General features: G+C 40.0%; 2 protein-coding genes across 4 annotated transcripts in view; one reads left to right on the forward strand and one right to left on the reverse strand.

Annotated features, from left to right (window-relative positions):
• The window catches only part of GPR141 (G protein-coupled receptor 141), a 182,518-nt gene that overhangs the window by 31,667 nt on the left and 128,621 nt on the right, over positions 1 to 22,230 (forward strand). The window lies entirely within an intron of this gene.
• Positions 1 to 22,230, reverse strand: part of LOC109548348 (THAP domain-containing protein 5) — a 217,697-nt gene that overhangs the window by 30,803 nt on the left and 164,664 nt on the right. For both annotated transcript variants that reach the window (XR_004528162.2, XR_012334035.1), the window contains exon 4: positions 5,909 to 6,038. The gene's annotated coding sequence lies outside the window, so the exon portion shown is untranslated. The remainder of the gene's footprint in view (positions 1 to 5,908; positions 6,039 to 22,230) is intronic.

Consider the following 22,230-nt stretch of genomic DNA (forward strand, 5'->3'; position numbering starts at 1 on the left):
CTCCTTATAGTTTGATGAGCAGCAGCTTGTTAGCAGGAGCACATCCTTAGTCTTTGAAAAGGAAACAAATTAAAATACTGACTGTTTTGAGATGAGAAACCATTTTTGTAGGAAAAAAAAATCCAATAAGAGCTCTGGTTAATTGATGCACTCAGTATGTTTTAGTTCATGCTTATGAGATTTGCATGACCACACAAATTTAGTGTTCTGTCTTCAGTCTACCAGATTGCTTTTCCCATAAAATAAGCCTTCTTTATTGCTGGTGTTTGCAGTGCATCCCTTCCAGGCATAGTAATAGACATGAATTATTTTTGAAGAAAGCCAACGATTCCCATCTAAATCCAGTTTCCAAGTGTTTTGTCAATAGACAAGATAGCTTACTATTACCTCTAAGGACATCAGCACTTTTGATAAAAGTGTAACAAGTTAATAGATTTTCCTTTTTTTCAGGGAAAGAGCTTTGCTTTGATGAGGTTTTGTCTTTGCTAAATTCATTGTGGATGGAATACTACCTTTATCACAGCTCTGGACATGCTGCTTAGACCACCCTTTAGAATGTGTCACAATGACCACAGTCAGCTTTCAGTAAAGACAACAGATGAGGACCAATGACTTATGGCCAGTACCACTCTGATCTGTGTGTAGTTACAGACTGTCTCCATTTCAGACACCCTTGCTGTCAACCAGCTTGCATTAGAGATCGTTCACTATGATTGAATAGCTATATGTGAAGTTGCAACATTACTAACGCAAAGGAAAGAACCAATGGAGAAGGAAAACCCCAAATCAGATGTACTAAAAAGAGTTTACATTTTTTATTAATTTACAATGTAATTGGAGGCCTTATGATGGAGCCCCAGTCAACTTCTCACTGAAAAGTGAGGATTTGGGCACAGAAAGCATCTCACTTGATCATTACCAATGCCCAGGTGTGAAAACTGATAGATGTCAGAAGGAAAAAGGGAAGAAATGTGGTGTCAGCTGAAGGAAGGAAGAAAAGCTAGGAGGAATTTAATGTCACAAAAAATAAGCCATGTGGAGAATAGTGGGCCGTCACACGTGCTCTATGACCTGTTCTCTTTTTTTTTTAGCTTACTGAAATTTTATTTATTTATTTATTTTGGTTATATGTTTCTTATTTTTATTAATGTTTATTGGAGTATAGTTACTTTACAATGTCGTATTAGCCTCCACTGCATAACAAAATGAATCAGCCATACACATGCAGATATCCCCTCCCTTTTGAACTTCCCTCCCATTTAGGTTACCACACTACATTAGGTAGAGTTCCCTGTGCTATACAGTATGTTCCCATCAGTTGTCTATTTTATACATGGTATCAATAATGTATATGTATCAATCCTAGGCTCCCAGTTCCTCCCACCCCACCCCTTTCCCCCTTGGTATCCATACCTTTGTTCTCTATGTCTATGTCCCGTTCTTGCACTTACATCATTCTTTAATACTTTAGACCTTCAGGGCAAGAAAGGAAGGTGAAGGTGAGGATCAACAACTTTTTCAGGTGATCAACTTTACGGTTGAGTTCAAGTGCCAAGAGGCAGTGGACATCCCTGACTCAGTCACACAGATGCCCCTTTAAGGGCAATTTGCAAAGGTGGGTTTCTGTACTTGGTCCAGTTGTCTTGGTAGATAGTGGAGCTGATGAAAACTTCCCGGCAAGGAGCTTGTGGTAATTGAATAGATCCTCAGGCTGGCTGCCATCTGGGAATATGGTCCCAGATACCCACATGGCAGGGCCGCTGGGTAACTCACCGTGGTCAGGGGTGCCCCTGCTCCCAGAGCTGGAGGCTGCATTCTCACTATAAAGGAGTCTCATATACCCATTTTACAAGAGCAATTGCATTCAGCCTTCGGTGTGCCTGGGAATCCACTGAGCTTGGCTTGATCTAACTCCCCCCGTGCACAGAATGGACTGTGGTTTAATGTGGATTTTCTTTTCTGCCTCAACAGAATGGGTTTCCTGCATGAATCACCTTTATTGTGGTTTTACTCTGGGGCACTTAGCCATGTTATAAATGATATTTAGAGGCATGAAATAAATCTGCTGCCCCTTTGATTCCCCAATCCTACAAACCAAAAAAGCTTAGGTTTATTTAGCAATCTATTTCCAGAGAGGCCAACAGGGCTTTTAGTTGGTTGACGGCAGAAGACGAACGGGCAGTTTCGAGGCAGCCTGTGAAATGGCTCATGCGAGAGCTCCTTGTATTCCTTGCCCTGTCATTTGTCTTCCAAGATTCTGTTAGCAGATCTTCTTCCATCTCTGAATTCATGCTGTGTGCAGCATGAAACTATCTTTTCAAAGTTGCAGCCTTTTTTCTGAATACTACCTTCGACAGGTTCCTCTACTACCGACTGGAGACAAACCTTTATTGGCACAGCATTTCTGGGCAGGATGAGCCAAAGTGAGTCCAGGAACTTCCAGGATCAGCCTCATTAACTGGATGAAGCTACTGAGTCCTTTATTTCCCTCCTCTCCCTCTTAAAAAAAAAAAAGGGCAATGATCATATTTCAGACAGGTGCCTCCAGAACAAATCTTTCAATGTTTTCCTTTAGCATCCTTCAGTTCTTCACATCAGTGTCTTATTTCAGCAACTGTTCCTAGTTGCTCAAGGCGTTGCTCAAGGCGTTTTACAGAGAGTAAACTTCCTGGGTGACGGGGCATACCATCCCCCAGTGACAAGGGACCTGCACCCTCCTGAGGCTCTGCTCAAGGCTGGCCTTGATCTCCCGTGCAAGATTGCTTTGCTTTTCTCTCTATTGCACACTCTGTTCCTGGAACCCAGCAGTCCTGTGATCTGTCCTTGTCAGGATTTGAAACGGATACATTTCAGTAAACATGCAGAGGCAGCAGTCAGGCGAGGAGTTCGGCAAATTCCTCCCCTGCAGGAAGGAATCTCCGGCTCATCCTGTCACCTGGTGAGTTCTTCTTGTTCAGGGGTGTTAGTGGCACCAGAGGTAGCTGGGATTCTTCCACAACAGGCTGACTTTCATTTCTAATGAGGCTTTTCAGAGGCAGCCTGGCCCTCAGCTGGATTCCTGGAGAAGGGCATGTGGTTGACCCTCTGATGCAGGTTTATGGACACGCTCTGTTGTTCCTTGTATGCTAACAAATCGTGCCCGTCTCACACATCAGTGATTCTTCAAACCCATGGCCAATTCCCCAAGAGGAACCTTGAAAGTTACCAGCTGCAAAAATCAGAAGTTCATTTCCCAGGCAAAATGGAGATTTGGCAATAGTTTAAAACTTTTTTACTTTGAAATAATTATAGACTGATAAGAAGTTGCAAAACCAGTACAGAGAGGTCCCATGTTCTCATCACTCAGCTTTCCCCAATGATACCATCTTATGTAATACAGTACATTAACTCAATCAAGAAATTGGCAATATTTTTATGGCAGGAGAGAATGGGCATCAAAAAGCCTGAGAGGTACACTTAGTATTTGGAGTTCTGGTCCACTATTTGCTTAAAGAATGGCTATAAATTAGTCACACACGGACATTCCATGTGTCATGAAAAAAAAAAGATCCCATTAAAAGCTATTCCGGGCCACCTTGAACTCTATTCCCACACAGAAAAAACTCTATGTAAAAGGTAGTGCATTACTCTGAGGGAGGCGGGGTCCTTTATTCCAAAAATAAGAGACCTTCAAACAGTCTTAGTTATCTTTAAAGGTAAGTGATCTTGGCTAATTGGGTCACTCCTGGCATCTTTTGTGGGATCCCAATTTCCCAGATATCTTGAACACTATGTTGGCTGAATGAAGCTTAGGGAAGGGTGGAAGAGTCAGCCTTATTAATAGTCATGTACCTAGGATGGGTTGGCAAAATGTGGTTGACACTTATTTATTACATAGGAGTTAGGAGCTTGAATCCTGAACTCAGACAGGTCAAGTTTAAGTCCCAGGCTTGCCCCTTACCAGAAGGTTAACTTTAAACAAGTTACTTGACTCTCTAAGCCTCATTTTTCTTATGCATGAAATGAGGACAACACAGCACCTGAGAAATCAATGTCAGTTGATTGGAAACTCTCAGGCATCTAGTAGGTGCTCAATAAATTTTAGCTGTTGCTATGAATAATTATCTCTGATTAGGGTATTCTGGGAGGTGATTTTTATTCCCTTCAGTTTCTTGGATTTATTTTCAAAGCTGGTCCAGATAATTTGTGAAATATCTTCCAGTCTTGTGGTATGAAAAGTAGCTGGATGAGAGTGACTGTTCATTATATTTGGAAAACCATTTTGATTCCCATTACAGTTATTATTTTAAAAGAGTAATTGCTCACTATCCTATAATGCATTATAAATCACTATGTAGCTTCCACATTATTGACTGTTGATAAGTTACTTACATTATAGAATAGTCTAAAATTGGATCAAAAAACAGTTGCAGGATTTTAAAATCTAAAGTCAGTAAAACCCAGGTCCATGTAGCTAGTCTAAAGTTAATGGGTCTAGATCTATAGTTATCTAGACATTAACTTCTTAAAAAATATAACAGAGGCCATTGGAATTGCTTGTGACAACTAGTCAAACATTAAGGAACATTAGTTGTTTTTGAAATTTTTTTTTTTTTGTTCTGAAAAGTAGATCTCTCTGTTACCATGGTTGCCTGTGTCTTGTTTATAATTATAGGTTTTCTTTTCCTGGCACATCAGTAACCAATAGCAAATCTACCCTTTTCAACATCAGCCCTACTTTAGTTGATAATTTATTAATAAATCACTGAAGATTGCATGTAAATAATTTTAGGCTTAGATTTTAGAGTGGATGAAGAAGCTTTGCACTGTCTCCCCCAAATATGTTCTTTTTAAACAGAATATTATACTCCCAAATAGGTTGATACAAGTTAGTAGAATGAAGAAAAAGTGGTTTATGTCAAAGCTTTTACGGGAAGAATTATCAGCAAATAGTGTTGGCAAAATGAAAGGAGCCCTAATTGTGGCATTAGGAGGCTTTGTTGCCATTTAATGAGAGGCTTTGTAAACAAAGACTACTCTACAGTGGTCTAGCTCAGAAGGCAGATATTTCTGATTAGAACTACATCCTGTTAGGGCTTAAATTTTAAAAGTAACACCTCATGAGTAACTGTAGTCTTTTGGCGTCTTATACTGAGAACCAGTCCAAGTGTATTACAGTGCCAGGAAGGGGGAACCTACGTTGGTGATACCAAAACAGAATGCCCGGAACCAAAACCCAATCCTTTGTATCAGATTGTTATCGGCAATGTGTACCTATGCTTTCTTTGTTTTCCCCTTCTTGGCGGGGAGGGGTGGGAGGGACAGACAAAATTGCTGCCTTGAAACTTCTATGAATTGTGTTTTCAGTGTACCAAAAATATTAGAAAATATTTGTTTCCGCTTTGATTCTAACAATGCAGTCTCAGACGAATAGAAGAAACCCAAGGCTATCCGTAAGACTTTCCTTTTCCAGGAAAGCACATAGTTTTTAAAGAAAATTTAAGTTAACATCGATCTGGTATCTGGCTATGGAACTACTTTCTGGGCATAAAAGACATGGAAGGACTCACAAAGAGAACTATCAATATATTCAACTGCTTAAAAATGAAGAAGTTTCATATATCCAAAATATCGTAAATACAATTAAATGCCAAACAGGAACCGTATTTAACCACAACAGTCACAGGCACAGACAAATTAGAGTATTTTTAATACTTAGTAAGTTTATATTAAAAAAAAAAGTCACTAAGTAGCAAATGATGGAAACACACAATTCACACTGGCAGAAAAACAACTGGCTGAATAACTATATCAGCAAAGCACATAAAGTTGCTAATATTAAAATAATGAAACTTAGAAACAACAATGAGATACTGTTTTTTCTTCTATGAAATTAGCAAAGAATTAAAATACTGGATATAAGGTGTACCTTTCAATGCTGCCATAGATTCCTTCAGTATAGTGAGGGTCAGGGCTCTGGTGTCAGATCATTGGGTCCAAAAATCTTGTTGTATGACTTTGGGAAAGTTATGTAACCTCTTTGTGCCTCAGTTTGTCATCTGTAAATGGGTATAAAATAATACCTACTTTATATTGTTATGGATAAAGTTAAATGAGATAATACACGTAAAGCATTTAGCATGGTATCTGGCAGATAATAAGACTTCAACAAAAAAGGTAGCTGCTATCAGCTACTATTAGAGTCTCATTCACTGTTGATAGAAGTTTAATCTACTAATTGTAATAAAACCAGAAAGCAATATGGCAATACTTAATCAAACAAAGCCTTAAAAATAATCAAGTATATTTTTAGGAAAGGGTTCCAAGAAAGTACTCTGATGTTCACAAACATTATGTGCAAAGATGGTCATAAAGATAAAATATTCCATATGACCTAAATACTCAACAATAGAAACATGAATTTTACTTGATTATGGGGCACCTCTCTATGATAGAATACAACATGGCTATCAAAATTATGCTTTTTTAAAGAGGTTTTAATGATATTGCCTATGCTTAAGAAATAACATTAACTTTAAAAGCAGAATATGAAATTATATTTACAATATCCAATTATGTGAATGTAGATATAAATTAAAGATGTAAATACAGAAAAATATAAGGAAACAACAAACATTTTAGTGGTTGTTATTTCTGGTCAGTGAGATTATGGGTATTTTCAAAAATATACTTTTTTGTATTTACTTTTTCTACAGTGAGCCTGTATCACTTTTTCCACACTTAAGATGAAAGAGAAGGAGATTTTAGATGGCATAGTGGAACATGTCATTTGCTCCTCATGAAATTTAAAATATGTTTTCAAAGCTATGTAAGGGGAACAAGAGGAAATAAATCAGTAAGAGACACACAAAAAATCACATTTATGTTGTCATCCAACTGATCCCTGTAATGGCTAACCTTAATCTCCACCCACAGATGAGCTTCTGTTTGTAACTATCATCAGTCAGTTGATGAACAATGTTTAGCGTGGGCCTACTGTGTGCCAGGCACTGGGCCATGGTAGACAGACCATGTTGAGCAAAGCAAATCCTGTCTTCACCCTCCTGGAGCACCTGGTCACGTGGGTATTTAGTAATTCCAGAGAAAAGTCCCAACAAACAAACTCCATGTATTTAGAGATTTATAAATTTACCAAAGTTGTTCTTTAGTTAAAAGAAAAATAATAAGAAAATGCTAATTTTTTTCCATTAGAAGAAATGTTTTTTTAAAATCAAAAAGAAACAGTAAGATGCTCAACGTGTCTGAGTTGCTGGCACTGTAGACGTGGCTGGAGGAAAAGTCAGCACGGGAGGGAGTTATGTCTGGGCATCCAGGGCTGCCAGCTGTGCTCCAGGTCACAGAGAATGCCATTGTTTGTTCTGGGAAATGGCTACTTTTGTTCAGCAACTCCCCTATCCTGCCCCAGAGAGAGCAGACAAACAGTTCCAGTCCTGGTGTACTGATCCTTTGTAAAGTACCCTTATTCCTGCTTCTGTTGGCATTTCTACCTTTTCATGACCTTGATAAAGATAATTAAGCAGTAAAAGTAACTCAAAGAAAGCAGATGCATGTGAAGTCATTTCCCAACGTGGAAGAATGAGCTCCTTTTTCACTCTGCCCCATATTAAATACACACTCACATATGTGCATGTATATGTGTGTATGTACATATACATATATGCCTAGAAAATAATACAGATACGCTTTCTTATCAATGAAAACTCTGAAGCACATTTAGATTTATTTAAGAAAGAAAATATGTTCTACTATTATTAAGAAGACATATAATTGGAGGGGGCCACAAATCTTTTCTAGAAATATTATGATTACAATCACAAGTAAAGTAGATTAGGAAGATTTGCTTGAACTAATAGTTCAACTACCCACAATTCAACTACCTGCAGTTTCACCTTTTGGAAAAACAATCAAGAATGAGAAAATAATTAGAAAGCATTGGCAGAGTAGATATCGCAAAGTATGTGCCACTTCACTAATGCAGCATTCCTTAACTCCACGGGACCCCTACTCTCCTTGTTCTATACACATTTCTAACAAACTAAATGTGGTTATCAACTTCCAAGACTTCCGCAGATTAGAAATAGAAAGAGTCCTCCCTACTGCTTTGGTGTATTGATAGTGACCTGAAATAACAATTGAAAGTAAGGAAAAAGTAAGAAAACCATACAATGTAGGTACAAATATTCAAAGAGCAAAGATGCCTGGGTTCATGTACTGTAGGGGCCAATAGTCCTCAGTGGGTCCTGAAGAAGCCACTACTTCAAACTCTGTACAGAATATATTTTCACACAGATTGTGCTAAGTCTTAAAGCAATGGTTATATTTTATTCTGTATACTCAGTTGAAGTTGGAGTGGTTATCTTAGTATATTATCCATTTTAAAATATTTTAAAACAGGTGAGTTTAAAAGAGCAAACTTTTGACTATACCAAAAAATTCTCATTTAAAATAAAACCAGCTAACACATATATATGGAATTTAAGGGAAAAAAAGTCATGAAGAACCTAGGGGTAAGACAGGAATAAAGACACAGACTTACTAGAGAATGGACTTGAGGACATAGGGAGGGGGAAGGGTAAGCTGGGACAAAGTGAGAGAGTGTCATGGACATATAAACACTACCAAACGTAAAATAGATAGCTAGTGGGAAGCAGCCGCATGGCACAGGGAGATCATCTCGGTGCTTTGTGACCACCTACAGGAGTGGGATAGGGAGGGTGGGAGGGAGGGAGACACAAGAGGGAAGAGATATGGGAACATATGTATATGTATAACTGATTCACTTTGTTATAGAGCGGAAACTAACACACCATTGTAAAGCAATTATACTCTAATAAAGATGTAAAATAAATAAATAAATTAAATTAAATTAAACCCAGAAAATTCACTTCAGGAGGTTCTAGAGAGCACACACGCACGCGCGTGTGCACACACACACATTACTCACGATAATTAGCTGCAATTCAGGAAGATGTTTTCCTTTGTGACTCAGACTAGAGGAAGAAAACTGCTTTGGTTTTTTAAAAGAGGTTTTGAAAATATCCACAGGGAATAAGCAATACATTTCTGTACACTCCAGAGATCAATGTAATTACTTCGAAAGGCAGATCAATGTGGTTCGACTTTTGAATACCTAATATAAATACCACCCATTCCTCCCAGAAGAGATTCATTTTCACTGCATTTCATAAAACACATTTTTCCCATTCTACAAAGCTCAAAGTGCTTTCCAAATATTTTATTACATACAGGGTTGAACCTGCCAGTCTGAATTTTCTTGGAGTGATAGTAACTTAGCAAAAGTTAATCTGGAGATTTTAGAGTGAAACCTACAACGGCTGATCTTCAAGATACAAGCTATAGCAGGGGTCTTCCAACCTCCCACACACCCCACGGGCCGCACAGCAGGAGGTGAGTGGCGGGCGAGCGAAATGCCGCCACCCATCGCTCGCATTACCCCCTGAACCATTCCCCCCCATCCCAGCCGTGGAAAAATTGTCTTCTACGAAACTGGTCCCTGGTGCCGAAAAGGTTGGGGACCTCTGAGCTATAGGAAGCTGAAAACAAAGTTTCTGAACATCAAGAACTTGTCAATCAACTGGGGTTTCTTACTACTAGACAGATTGAGGTCTCTAATTCATCCTCATCAGTGTGATGCAGTAATTTGGGGGTGTGCCAGTGTGCCCTAGGAATGTGTGTTTTAACCAGCTCTCCTGGTGGTAGGTGGCTTACTCTTGGAGAATCCCTGTTGAGAGGTATCCCCAAGGCTATTTGAACCACTTTTCCATACCTCTCTGACTGTCTCTGTTTTCTTTATCAAACACATTGGAATTCTTTATAAGATGGTTACCTCTTTCCAAGGTTAAAATTATTCTCTCTGTTTCTTTTGACCTTACTAACTCAAATGTATTCAGCCATTTGATAGCTTTTTCTGTTCTTGAGTACACCACCTAGCGTGAAAGGTGGTCATTACAGGTTCTCCTGAAAACGCAAAATGATTTGAATGCTACTTTAGGCAGGGATTTGAAAACCGGACTTTTCTGTCCAACATTTCAAAAAGATATGGACTCCCTATAATTTCCTTACAGCATCTTTAAATCCTAAGCATTTAGCAAATGTATATTTCATCAAATATTGTAAATTATTTATTATTGCTGGAACATTCAGTTTAGAGTAAAATTTCTTTAATATTTAGGCTGGCATTTCATCATTTTGTATATGACACATGTATATTTTATGGCGCACTGGGCTCCTCTGTATAGTTGGTATGTTCAACACATGTACGATTTTGTGTATAATGTAGTTATGCCTACTTTGTGGGACATAGGGCAGAGTGTTAACCTTCTGAACTATTACCAAAGTTAACAGTTGAGTCTGCATTTGTGATAAGATGATGGTCGGAGAGATTGTCTGCTCTGCAGTTGGTCAGCGTTATAACTCTCAGCATGTTCCTTCTCCTTAGTGACAGTTTGTTGCGTGACGTAGGCATGCAGTGGTTTTAAAGATGGGCTGCCTTTGTAAGGGATGCAGGGAAATTGCTGCTTTAAAAGACTGTTTGACAAATGACACCAGGCAGAAAACTTACTTTTGTGCTGAAGATGAAGCCACAAACAAATGATAGTGTAGCATTTCCTGTGCTGATTTCATGAATAAAGTAGGAGAAGCTAAATTGTCCTTATTCCACCCAAAATTGTCAATTAGGAGTGCATTTTGGTACCTACTCCCCAAACTATGCTTTAATTTAAAAAACACCTAAATGGAAAATATATTACAAATATGATACTATACACAAATACAAAATAAATATGAAAATATGATATTAAAAATAAATATGATATTATAAAGAAAGGGGGTGCCTCTCTGCCCTTTCTTCCCTCCTGTTTGTGAGTCATCATCATCTCCCAAATTGTCTCAATTAACTGCCACCCATAAGCATGACTGTTATCACAGATGGGTACTTTTCAAAATAGATAACAATTCATTTACACATGCCCCAAAAGGAGAAAACATTATTCATCAAATTAGAAGGACTGCCTGTGAAAGCAGAGCAGAATTTTTAGTATTGGAAAAGATAAGATGGATAGTCCTCCAACAGAGTACCACTTGGAATGTGTCTGTTCCTTCTGGTTGTGCTATGGTAAGAGCTTAGTCCACTCCAACAAAAATCTTCCATCTGTGCTGGGACATCTAGGTCTGACCTGTCTGCCCCATTAGCAACTGGCTGGTTAGAATAAGTCATGCAGCATTTCTCAAAATGGATGTCCACCTGACTCTACTTCCTCTGAATGTCCAGAAGCGTACTTGACAAAACTGGTGTCATGGTCAGATAACTATTGGAACCATTGTGTTCAACGATGTTCTTAGTGTAGGATATCTCAGAATATTTAATTTCACTTTTCCTTTTTTCATTGAGTAGCTCATGAAACAAATGTTTCTAGAAATTTGCTTTAGAAAATGTTGGTTTCATGGGTTATTTTAACTCAGAGGTATTTTGTGCACATACACACATACGATGTGCATGCATATGTTAAACATGAATTTGGAACAACTGAACCATTGTTCTCTGTGCTCTGTAATTAACTACATAGTTTACTGTTAATTTGAGAATAATGACATTTTAACTACCCATTATAAAATGGAAATAATCATTTCATGGTGAAACCTTGAGTTAGGAATTGCTAAACAGCACATCAGCTCTGTCCTGAAGACCTCGGCGGAGTGGGAGCTGTGAAAATTAAAAGGGAAATTTCACGAAAATGGAGTTGGGAGGCCAGAAGGGGGAGCTCTCATGCACCTACCACTTGTATCAGTACAGATCCCAATAAGGAGAGATACACCTTCTTAGATCTCTGGCAGAAAGTGACATTACTATAGGCAGCAGGAAGAAGAAAGGTTTTCTCCTTGCCTGGCAACAGCTCAGCCAATAAAAAACCACTATACTTTGAACTCCCAGTTCCCTCCAATGAACTTTTTGTTTATAACAGCCTCTCCCACTTCCCCTTCTCCTCTCCCTTGCTAAACCTGACATGCATGTGGTTCGCCATAAATGCGTGTCTAGGATTGCAATTCTTTGCTGCTCCCAAGTAAACCCTATTTTGCTGGTAAAAAAACCTGGCTCTTTTATAATGTTTTAGGTTAACAGAGCAGAAATAGACAGGGGAAGAGATAGCTTCAATGTAATGTGAAGAGGTTTTTGAACTACTGCTACAGAATGCTCTGGAACTCCATAAGACTGGGTGGGTTTTTAAGTCATTCAATGGACAATGGGTCTTGGAGGAGACAGTGTTTGAGCTGAGTATTGAAGAATAAACAGTAATTCAAAGAACTGGAGTCAGGTGGGGCACGTGAGCCTGAGGCATAGAAGATCACCTGGTATAATAGGTGGGAAGTTTGTTCCATTAAGAAGGAAAAGGTTAAGATGAAAGTGCAAGTAGGGAAAGGCCAGACCATGAAAGGAGTTTGAACACAGTGGTTCTTTTTTTTTTTTTTTATGACTGACATTTAAAAACAAACAAACAAAAAGCAACTTTGTAGGTATTTTAGTGGAAAATAGGAGAGTCTCTCAGGGACTGCTAGCCAGATGTGAGTTTTAATCAATTCTTTTGAAAATTTGGAGCACATAATGAAACCCTGGAGCTATTTATCCCTTTAGAAATGAGCACAGCTATTTATTTGACAATTTCCACATGAAAAGCTTAATTTTTAGAAGCATATTATTTTTAAAAAATCACTGCACATAGAATACTTTATACTGATGTTTATATCCACTTGGACCTTGCAATTCTGAAGTTAGTGTTAATAGCTACGCTGACGATTGCTTCACTTTTTTCCAGATAAACCTGTGAGGTTGGGGAGGACTCTTTATGAAAGGTAGTGTGCTTGTGTGTTTGGGGTGGGGAGGGTAGGTGGCTAGCTTATAAAATCTTGCTTAAAATAGCAGATGAATTTCAGTTCTAACTGAAGATCACCTAACCAAAAATGAACCTATGGTCAGCCATTTTCCATCCATAAACATGCCAGAGATTCTAGGATGGATGGAGAGGTTGGCATTTCTGGCTTGAGCCAGGAAAATAAAAAGGCTAAAGTATTGAGGACACAACGTTCTGTAAGAACAATTGCATTCTACAAGGTCACCGTGCTCAAGGACGTCCTTAAGTAGCTATTGCTTTATTTCAGTAAGGTCTCTGGCTTTACTTGACTCCAGTTTTTTAAAAAGTTTTGTCTCCAAAACAACAGCATTGACTGTCATTGTGCTAAACTATAGCCACCAGAGCGCCTAAGGGTGAATGTCAGCTTGGCATTCCCTGGAGGTGAGTATTTATATATATATATGTATTTTTTTAAGTTAAGTTTTCAAGTTTAATCACTGTCCCATCTCTGTTGATTTAAATGAATAAAATGACATCTTATTTATAGGATCATACTGTTTTAAAATGTTTTAATCTAACATAAATGAGCCTTTATAAGCCAAATGATTTTTCAGCCTACATAGATCTTATTCAAAGGAACCTGTAACTTAGACATTATTATCATCCTCATTTTATAGGTAAAAAAACTGAGGACCAGCAGGTCCCAGACCCTTGGGCGGTGGAACACAGGAGGTAAACACTGTTCCTGTGACAAAGGTCTTGGCTTACTAATCCAGGGCTCTTTTCACCATTGCAATGGTCTCTGAATCTACACTCTGCTAGGACTTTTTTCTCCTGGATTGGAAAGGCTTCCTTTGTGTTCGTTTACACAGTAACAGCTTAGAAGATATCAGTTTATTTTAAAACTTTATAAAATCTGCCTAACAACATTATAGCACGTTTATTTAATATATAGGGGTGGGGAAGGGTTTTAATGCCAATGTGGAGACCCACTCAGATGCCCACAATTGATATGATGATTATTTTAGTAAAGACATTTTAGATCTAACAGATGCAGAAAGAAGCCTTCCTTTACCACGAAAAGCAGAAACTTCTGGGAGTGAGGCTGCCAAGAATCCCCTACCCCGGGGAGCTTTATGGCCATGAAGAAAAAATCTGAAAAGACCACTCCCATTTGCCTAAGCAGACATTATCACAAACTTTCTTATCTCCCATTTGTTCCCCTAGAAAACCATTCGTTCATTTCATAGAATATTCTTCTCTCCTTCCCCTCTTCCCCTGCCATTAAGTTAGGTATATAAACTCCCATTTTTAGCTGCTTAGAGAGCCACTTTTTGGTGCATTCCTTGTTAAGCTATAAGTTTGTTTAATTTGCAGACCCCCAGTAAAAAACCTAAGAGGGTAGAGGAAAATATTTCCACCTCTACACCATTAGCTCAAATCAGATTGTTCTTTTTTTTTTTTTACTGTAGTAAAAAGCACACAACATAAATCGGATTCTTATCTTTTTATATATTGAAATCCAGTCTTGACATTTTTCTAGAATTTGCAGTAGATCTGTACCCTTTTAGATATATGTAATCATTCCTTTAGATACAATTCATTGAGCACTACCCGGTGCCAGTAAGTGGGACAAGTTGTTTCATATTTTAGCCCATTCCGTTTTCCCAAATCTTTAATGTAGATGTTAGCTCCCTAATGGCATGGAACCAATGAAATATGGGATGCACAGTTAGCCCTCAGGAAGGCAACCATGCACCAGCGGTGTATTTAATATTAGATAGGAGGTCCACATGCATATAATAAGGTAGTGTAATTCTCCCATTTTACCCCTCCCCAGTTGGGTTTGTGTTTAGGCTTTACAAACCCAAGAAGCAAAACTTTGAAAATAGTTCCATTAAGGAATCGTAAAGTAAAGCTCATGTATCAAGATCTGGAGAGGTGAAATAATTCAGCTGGGAAGGATCCATGTGGTCCTCAGGTGCCGTGAGGAATAGGACCAGCTCTTCTGGATGTAGGCTGCAGTAAAAAGGGCACAGGTTTCGAATAAGATCAAACTGACTTTGAACCTCAACTCTTTTACCAACTTGCTGTGTGGCCCTAGGCAAATACTGATCTCCTTGAGTCTCAGTTTCCTCATCTGTAACATGGGGATAATACCCTTTTCAGAGAGTTGCTAGAAGGAATAAATGAGGTAACGTGGTTAACATATCCACAGGAGGATGATGCTCACCAAATTCAGGGCGGCACCTTTTCAGGGAAGGAGGGAGGGAGAGGAAAAGGACTCAGGAGGGGAGCAAAGGGAGCTTCTGTTTTAGCTGGAATATTTGGCATCTTTTATACAAACGCACAAGGAGAATACAATATTGGCATTTGTTAATCTGGAGACAGTGCTTGTTAAATTGTTTTCTGTACTTTTATTTTAAATTTTTATTTAAATTTTATAGCGTCTGGCATATAGGGCACACTAAATATGGATTCAGATCCTTTTCCACAGCCCTTGTCACAAGGACGAAGTCTCTATTGTGATGAATTTAGTTGTGACCCAAGGAAACAAACCCTTCTGTGAGCCTGAGCTGTAGTGGAGTGTGCCCTGGGGAGCTGGGCACCCACCTTCCACAATGGAGTTCAACAGACAAGTTCACCCTCCTGGTGCAGCCTGGATGAACACAAGCATGAATACTGTCTTCTTTAGCTTTACCACTCAGTGCAGAGACATGGTGTTTTATGTGGTCTGCATTCTACAGCCAGATTACATTTTCCATATGGGATTCTTTATCAAGGAAAGCTGTTTACATTTTACTTTACTGTAGCATGCGTCTCCTGCCAACGCATGTGTCACCATGATTTCCATATTGGAGCCTTTCCTTCACCACAATGATGTTTATTTAGTCTGTACAATTTGTTTAGATTCTCCTCATGGAAATTCGGGATTTAAGGTTATGAAAATAACTCTTACAGAGATTTCATGTGGTCAACTCCACATGAAAGTGGGTTTTCCTGAAGCTTATTGTAAACCAAGCGATTACCATGTACTGAAGGGCAAATGAGCTTAGAGATGACATCGACCCATCTTTACGTTGCCACAAATATTCACATAGCACACAACACAAGGTAGCTCAACGCAGAGGGTTTTCAGCCTCTGAAAGAACTCAAGGCTGTTCAGTTGTCTAGTTCTTTTTTGATCTCCTAGCTTCCCATCTCTGTGCCCTCCCACTCTCCCTTCAGCTTGACTCCGAGAAAGGAGAAGGGAATGTTCTGAAGACAGAAATTAAATTACTTAAGCCCATCCTAGCACGCGTAGGGATGGACTCCCCCATCATTTCTATTCTATAGAAAAAGGCTCATTGTTCACACAAGCGGGATTTTGTGAGCAGTATTCTTCCACTGCCAGAGAAAGAGAAAAATAGTTTTCTTTTCTCTCTAATTTTTTTTTTTTTGGCATAATTGATGCAGGGGACACTTGGCTGTCAGCTCACTCGGGGTATGCACAGAGGAATTTCAGAATGTTTTAGACGTTATAAAATTGCAAGTTAACAGCTGGCAGAGGTATTTACGGAAATTAGACAGTCTTTCAAATCATTTATCAGAGCGCTTACAATTCCCGTTGTAAGGCAGGTGAAATAATAACGGATATTTGGGACTTGAATCATATTCAATACAGGAAAGAGAGAGCTATGTGCATCCAAATTACCTGAAGAAAAGGAAGAACCATTATTGCCTGGGCAGTTACTGCTGCTGCCACGTTTTAACACGATGCCTAGCAGCTGCCACGGGAGAAGGCGAGAGCTAATGCTCATCGTCATTAAACAGGCCAGCCCTGCGACTCCCAGGCTGTTTGAAACCAGACGCCAAAAAACAATCCTCAACCTTAAATGCGGCTTCCTTTAAGAGACAAGTGAGAAAACCCCTGTCGTAAAAACACTGCTCTCTTCCTTGAAAATTATCCCCTTGGTGTTTTAACATAATAAAACGGCAATATCCTTTTAAGCCAGAAAGAAATCTCCCCAAAGTAATTACTGCCCATCAAGGATAACTGTAACTATGTTGTAGCAAATCAGGGTAGGGAGAAAATCGAGGGAAGGAGAAAGCTATTATCTCAGTTAAAGTGAATGTGAATGGCAGCACCTTTACGGTATTTGGTTGGCAGTGTAGCTCAGCTGGGAGGAAAGAAAACACCTAAATCCCTGAATCCCATTAATTTTACAATAGTGTTTCCACTGAGACTTAGTGCAGTTCTTACTGTCCTTTCTGGAAACACAGTTATTCATAGAGTACTTTGTAAAATAATCCAGGTACAGGATATACACACAAAACAAAAATGACTAGTTAAGTTGGAACTTGGTACTACCAGAAAACCCAGCACAGAGCAGTTATTTCCATGTGATAGTTTAAATGATGTGATCATTTAACTCAGTGGAAGAGTTGTTTATCCTCTGTCCTCTAATGTGGTTGTCTTTGAAAGACTTTCACTTTTAAAGGCAATAACATTTAATTAAGACAGCAAATTAGAAAAGAAAGAATGATCACAAAACCAAAATTCCAGGCGAAATGCCTCCTTGACTCTCTTCTGCCCTCTGCTGGGTACTGTGTATATCCTCTTTGTCGGGGTGGGGGTGGGTGGGGGAGGAGCGGGGAGCGTGTGTATTTTCCCACCTCAGTTCTTCCCAAAAGACAGTGTTGAGGTGGGTCTGGATGTGACAAATATTTCTATTCTGGTGGATCTTGTAGGTAAGTGTCGCAAAAGTGAGTCAGGTGTTTATTTTCTGTTTCTATTTTTTAATTTATGATAAAATATACATAACACAAAATTTACCATTTTTAACCAGTATACAGTTCAGTGGCACTAAGTACATTCCCATCATTTTGAAACCATCACCACCATCCATCACCAGAACTTTTTTCATCTTGCAAAACTGAAATCCTATACCCATTAAACACTAACTCCCCATTTCCCTACCACCCCCTGCCCCGGAACCCCTGGCAACCACTATTTTATTTTACTTTTTTTTTAAATACATTTATTTATTTTATGTATTTAATTTTGGCTGCGCTTGGGCCCTCTCCAGTTGCTGTGAGCGGGGGGTTGCAGAGCACGAGCTCTAGAGCACAAGCCCAGCAGCTGTGGCACACGGCCCCAGCGGCTTCGCGGCATGTGGGATCTTCCCGGACCAGGGCTCGAACCTGCATCCCCTGCATTGGCAGGTGGACTCTCAACCACTACGCCACGAGGGAAGCCCAGCAACCACTATTTTAAATACATTCTGGCTCTATGAATTTGATTACTCTAAGTACCTCATATAATGTTTATCCATTTGTAATCAGGTGTTAATTTTTATTACTTATAAAGAAATAGTAAAAGCATATATAAGTAACAATGAGGGGAGATGAAACAGAGTATATAATTAGTACATATTTGATGAGCAAGGGAAGGAGACAGGCAGTCAACATAAACAAAGTGGCAAATAGATAGAAGAGCAGTGTAGCAACTCCTGGCAGGTGCTTCACTGTTATGACCCTGTGGCTCAAAATAAAGCCCAGATAACGAAACTGCACAAAGGACCACAGCTAATAGGTGGCAGAGCTTGGTTTGAGTCTAGGATTTCCAGATTCCAAAGTTTCACTGCATTGATATTTTTAATCAACCCATGTCCTCCAGTGCAGTTCCTCACCTTTCACGACACTAAGAAATTCCCCAGGGGTAAAGAACATGCTCTTTCCTCACTGTTCTCTCAAGGGTGCAGTCACCTAACAGTTCATTTAATATGTTTGACCTCGAGACCTTGAATCCCAAGTATCTCTCATCATCTCACTTTTTGTCTGAAACATTATAATGGAAGGGTGGCTGCTGACTTAGAGTGTGGGCTCACTCGCGTCCCCAGGATCTTGACAGTCATTGTCATGTGGGTCGACCCCATTTTGGAAAGATTCTTTAAAGATGCCGGAGCGGTTTCTAAACTGGAGATCTGTAGAATTGACAAAAGAATTAGTTGAGACAAACTGAATCTACAGGAGGTTCCTTTTATGTTTTAATTTATTATTATTATTAGTTTTGCCTACTGTTGTGGAGCATAGGCTCCAGATGCGCAGGCTCAGCGGCCATGGCTCATCGGCAGGTGGACTCTCAACCACTGTGCCACCAGGGAAGCCCCAGGAGGTTCCTTTTGTTCAACACAGGTATAGCCAACGACCAAACAACAAAAAGAAAACTAATTTCGCTGTGCTTCCAAGGTTGACGAGCAGCACACCTTGTCGCCAGCACGTTGGAGCACTGGAAATGTTGCATAGATTCTGCTGCTGCCACTTCCTCGCTCAGCTCAGAGGCCCTCAGAATGGGACTCTAGACATCTAGATCCTGTGCATTGGGTTTCCTCCCTGCAAGGGCTTGAGTTCCCACTTAATGTCACAGAGTCTTTATTATCTACTGCATTTCTAACACTCTAGTTGTTGGTGTTCCTGTTTGCTCTTGACAAGTCTGTGCAATTGCTGGAGAGGTGATGTTCTCATCCTATAAATCTACTAGCTGTTTAAAAACAAGCAGATAGACTATCCTTCTCACTGTTGGTGCTGGCAGTGTCGGGGGAAATTTCTAGTTCTACCAGATTTTGGTGGAAAGATAAAAGTTCTGATCTGGAAGAGTATTTCCCAGACACTGCTCCCTGGTGGGCCCTTACTCTGTGGTGGCTTCCCAGGCAGGACTGTCAGTGCCACTAGATTCAGGACTAGAGAATAGCACAGCAACTAGATTCAGGACTGTCCTTTGCTGCTCCTACCAGAGTTTATTTTGGTGTTTAACAATTTTATGCTTACTGATGACATTTACAACTGAGTTGTAGTTTCTTAATAAATGGTTAGCGGTTGAATAAACCATTAGAGAGGACTTTAGTTAAAATATTTAAAGCAATATTTCTCAGAATATGATCAACTCTCACCCATTTATATGACAATAAACTGGCTCATAAGAATCAAAGATGAGTTACAGAGAACATTTTTATTTTAAATTAGATTTGTAGGCATAACATTTATCTTCCCACTCTGATTTACTAAGACCAGAGAGTACATTATAATTAATATGTAATAGGGAACTACCTCTAATATAAGCTGAGAAGTGTCTTTATTTGGTCTTGGTAGGACCTCCTGGAGTGGTCTTTCTTGGATGGACATCAGTTTTCATTGGTCCTTACCGAGCTGGTCAAGTGAACGCCCCACTTATTTCTACCCTGTTGATGAAGCTGCCCACCTCGGGAACAGTGCCTGTATCTTTAGCTCCATCAGCACGACACTTGGCTTCATCAGCACAGCACCTAGCCAGCTGCAACTGACTTTCTATCTCAACCTTCTGAAAAGCATAGCAAGTGGTTCAGAGCTCCAGCTCTGGCCTCCCACAGAAAGGCATTCAGACCCCAACCGCCCTCTCACTGGCTCAAAGACCTTTGGCAAACGACTTCCCTCTCGGGGGGCTGGGAACACCCAACGAGGTGATGCTCTAAAGCCCTGGCTCAGTTTCCATACCAGATGCTCACTCTGTGCATAGTAGCTCTCATTGGACTTCTGAAAGGTATCTGGGTTTCCAGGTTGGGGCTCTTGCTTTGGGCTCCATCCCTCATTCTTATTTTCATCTGTCTTTTTAAAACCACTCTTGTTATGAGTGAGGCCCTGCCACTCTTTTCCTTTGTAATCCAGTTCTAGGCTGAACAATGGCTTTCCGGAGACATATTCACCGATTACCACATTTTCAGTTATCATCTTCCTGGATACTTGGGACTTTCCAGAATAAAATGATCTTTTAAAATGACTGAAACAGTCTCTAAAGCAGCAACATTGGACTGCTTGGGTCCCCACTGCAGCTCTGCCTTTTAAAGTCAGGATGAGTTTAAGAAAGTCTCTTCTCTTCTGTGTGCCTTAGTTCACTCATCTGTAAAATGGGGACTAAGAGTGCTTCACAGGTGCCCGTGAGGATCTGACAACGAGGTACATGTAAATCGCTTAGAACAGTACCTGGCTCCGTGACTAAACAGGACCATCATTGTTACTGCCTTTTCTAAACACAAAGTTCCAATATTGGGTTGATTGGTAATGAGATTTGTGGAGGACACAGAAGGAAGTAGGGGTAGAAAGCAGGGAAAGAGTAGAGGCAAATGAGGCCCCAGGGAGGGACCAAGTAGAATCTGACACAACAGGGGTGACATGTCATCCCCAGCCTGGGTCTGATGCATTCATAAGTCACAGCTTGTCTCCTTCTCTCAAAGGCTGACTTGGCTGCAAATGACCTTCCCAGAGCAGCTTGTCTTGGAATTGTCTATGCTCATGGTGATGAGGGGACATGAGATGCTTGTAGGATATTTCTGTGACTTACGGGTTTGTGGACTGAGTTAAGGGGTCCCTGTTAAACACTTGTTTTCCCTAAGAGCACCTGTCCTTACTGTTTTTCTTCTAACTCCTTGAAGTATATAGTTTAACCAAGAAAGTTACTTCATGCAACGTTCAAATACATGGTTCCAGAAAGCAATATACCTAATTCACCCAAAGCATCTTATTTAGGGACGAAATTCCTAACATCCTCTTCTGTAAAATGGAGGTGATAATACCTCCCTTGCAGAGTGTTTTGAAAGGTTAGATAGAATTACATTTGTGCTCAGCGTAGAGGTTGGCATAACAGAAGAGGCCGATGAATATTTCTTCCTGCTGGTGCTGGTGAGGATAATGGCTGTAACTGAGGTGCAACACCCTGTGAGGACACTGAAACAAGCACGTGGATGGCCTCCACCAGGCTTAATACCACACCCAAGAACGGTGCTTTTCTAGTAATTTAGTAGAGTTTACAAAGTACTGGCATACACCTTATCGTATTGGATCCTCCTGACAGCAAAACGAGGAAGATATGGGACAGAATAATATTCAACCAGCCACAGGGTAAGCCATGAAGATGGGAAAGAGAGGAGTAAGGAGGTATACAGGGAGAGACATGCATCTTTCCTGCTCCTGGATTCTTCTGACAGCTTGGTAAAGTCACCAAGTAGGCATGTTTAAAATTTCGTTAGAAATTTGGGAAGGAGGGACTCCATCCCTTGTTTTTTGGACACCTCCATGCTCCCGTTTGCCCTGCACCCTCTGCTCTTTCTGTTCTGAGCCTCCCATGGCAAATGTTCAGTACCCGTTGGTGACCTGAACCACCTTGGCTTTGCCAAGGAATAAGCTCAATTGAGGGCTTGTCCCAGGATTGATCCTGCAAAAGCCACTCTCAGAGAACAGAGAGATTGGTTCCTCTCGGAATCAAGAAAAGGCCAAAGACTTTTTTTTTTGGAGGCTACGGGAAATCAGTTCAGAAGGACTTAGGCACTTCTCTGTTTTAGTCATGTGGCCT

The sequence above is a fragment of the Tursiops truncatus genome, chromosome 9, assembly GCF_011762595.2.
Source record: "Tursiops truncatus isolate mTurTru1 chromosome 9, mTurTru1.mat.Y, whole genome shotgun sequence".
NCBI lineage: Eukaryota > Metazoa > Chordata > Mammalia > Artiodactyla > Delphinidae > Tursiops > Tursiops truncatus.